Here is a 3101-nt window from a genome sequence, read left to right on the forward strand (position 1 = left end):
CTCAAATATACTTCTTTCTACTCACATGTCAAAACAGTGATTTGGTCAAATTGACAATACAAAATAATTCTTCTCAATACATCTCAAACATGTACTTCAAAAAAGATAGTGCTGATTTTCAAACTGTTTGCTACAAATCTGTTTTGCAGTAACATAACTACATTTAATATACAAAGAATGTTCTGCCAAATGATTTGTGATGAAATTCAAGTAGTTCAAGTTCAAGTAGGAGGATACAGAACCTCAAAGTACAGTGGAATATGTTTTCATTCACAAGGTATGTTTTGTAGCAAAAAAACTTATGTTTTGTATCACCAACGGACACTTCCACTGCAGTTTCTTTTTTGATGTAGAATGCACACAAGTGGATACAAACTTTGTTCACAACCGGCTTCTCACCCAGCAGATTCTGTCACAGTACTTTTACCCAAGGTTATCCTAAAATCTTTATATATCCCATGGGAGATACATACCATGGAATGTACTCAGGTTATTGCGTAACAATCAAGCCAGACGGTTCAGTATTGTTGAATCAGAAATACTCTGTAGCACACCAATTCTCACAATTCTCTCAGAGTTCTCTCAGAATTCTCTCAGAGGATTAATGATCTCACATTGCACATTAACTCTTTTGTGTTACTCTGATAAGTGCACATTTTAAGTTGCCACATCTCCAATCTGTTGGCACAAACTACCCACAGCAGGGGCGGATCCAGGGAGGACCGCAACCGGCGCACGCCCCCCCCCTTTATTTTTTGTTGAAACAAAAGAAATAAAAAGAAAAAAATGGGGGAGGGGTGCGTGCGCCCCCCCTTTAATTTTGTAAACACGCCCCCTCTTTACGGAATTCCTGGATCCGCCCCTGCACAGTACATCTTAAGTACATAGTCAAGCATACTTCCATTTACAGATTTAGCATCATTTCAACATGAACACTATTAGCTATTTTACATCATTGCTTCACAAATGATATAAAAACAGGAATTTCATTCCATGCTTTCAGTCATATTCCTGACTCTGTCAAGAGATATGATCAATTCTTCATGACCTAATTTGCACCTGAAACAGGAAGCAAGACTGTGTTTTTAATACAAATGTAAGATTTGTGTACATTGTATGTTAACATGTATTACATTGTATACCCTGAGTTAAAATTGACTGGCCTTTAAAAACATTCACTTCAATTAGTAAGTCCTTCTATTACCCACATAAGACACATAAAGGAAGCACACACAGTACCAATCACTGATGTGGGACTCTTGTTGTTTCTTTATACGCCCATACATTTCCAATTTTTATACAAACAATCAATAAGGCACTCCTTCATTTCTCACTGTGATTTAAACCCATCGAGGACGGGCTGATTTTGCTACAACACACATTTCCCATAGACACCTGCCTGAGTATACTTTGGACTCGTCCTCAACAGGTTAAAGATTTTGCTTAAAGTGTTGCAGAATTACCATGCAGTGTGATGTACCTCCTGTATGACATGTTAGATAGACCCCCTTCCCTGAAACCTTTCATCTTAGTGGTTGTCAGCAGTGACATAAACCTTATTATACAACACCTAGTGTAAAAAGAATGTAGCTATCTGATTGGTCCACTGCCTATCACGTGACATTTAGTTAAAAGTTCCATCGAATGCTGTGGCTGTCAGCCATGCAATTTTGTTTGAGCAAAAATGGATAGCACATGGCTGATGCCATCCATTCCAATGCCTCCCGTGTTAAACTCCTGATTGACTCAAAGTTTTTGTTCATTTGCACGGCTCTGATGTCACAATAAACAAACATTTGCCACGCACACTCAACAATTACAAGCGCGCTTACAAGCACATACTTTTGCCACTCATTTTTGTAAACAATTTCAACCGACCGGCTACACTTACATATGTACACAGTGACTGTGACTGGCGGCCACTCATTCGTCTTTCACGGAGTATGGTTGCCATTTCTGGGCTAAATTCAATAATGTGTGTGGACCGCATCTGTTGATGTTTGAGGTGTTGTATAAAACAAATAGTGTATGGTCTTTACTAGTGCGATGGAACAACATTTCGCACTCGTAACCATTCACTATTAATGTATACTGTAATAATTCTTTTGGCAGGAATACATGTAATACTAATTATGTACATACAACATTTAGGCTATTTGTACACATAGTGCCACTAGTAAAGACATTCAGTGCATCATTGCAATTGGCAACTTGTTTGACTGTACAAGAGTCATGGGTAAAACAGGACACTGTGTGTACTACCTTACCAAATGTTAGTTGTCCCTTGATACCAATATCACAGAAACCTAGTGGAGTGCTAGTGCCTTGGAACCCAAAATATTTTAGGTTTGAAGTCAGTGACCAGGTTGAGACATATTCTGTAAGGACTGTCTATGGCCCAACATGGTTTAGAAGTCAAGTCTGTGATACAGTGCACTCCTGTTATAATGAGCACCGTTATAGCGAAATTTCGGTTTAATACAACAAAGTAAAAATACAAGCAGCAACATTATCCACTCTTTGTATATACGTTTTTATTTGTTCAGTTATAAAGAAATTTTGATATACTGGCAACAAAAGAAAACTGCCAGTCCTGAGGACTTCGTTATAACGGGAGTCCACTGTATCAGTAAACAATACATTAAAATTGGTAAATATGACAAAGCATCACCAAGTGGTTAATTTTATACTTTTTAACAGTGTTCAGTAATAGTACATACTGTAGTTACCAACCCCCAGCACTGTACAGTGTGATCCAATTATAACATCCATGGTTGTGATAGAATTTTGTTACAGCAAAGTAAAAATTCAGGTCCCAAAATTGTTATCTACCCAGGTTTATATCTTTATATACTTGTACTTTACTTGTTCAGTAACAATGAAATTTTATTACAGAACAGAAGAAAACTGCCTGTCCCAAGGACTTCATCAAAACAGGAGTCATATTAATTTCTTCACAGTTGTACATGAATATACATAAGGTCTGTGGCTCTAACTAAAGTGAACTTTGCACTTTTTTCTGCCAGTTTACAAGGCATAGAGAATATTCAGTCTTCACCATAACATTATTCTCCAATACAGAGATAATAGCACTGCCTCAT

This window comes from Diadema antillarum, unplaced genomic scaffold, assembly GCF_040938485.1.
Source record: "Diadema antillarum isolate AM-2024a unplaced genomic scaffold, OU_Dant_1.0 seq00000442_RagTag, whole genome shotgun sequence".
In the NCBI taxonomy this organism is placed as follows: domain Eukaryota; kingdom Metazoa; phylum Echinodermata; class Echinoidea; order Diadematoida; family Diadematidae; genus Diadema; species Diadema antillarum.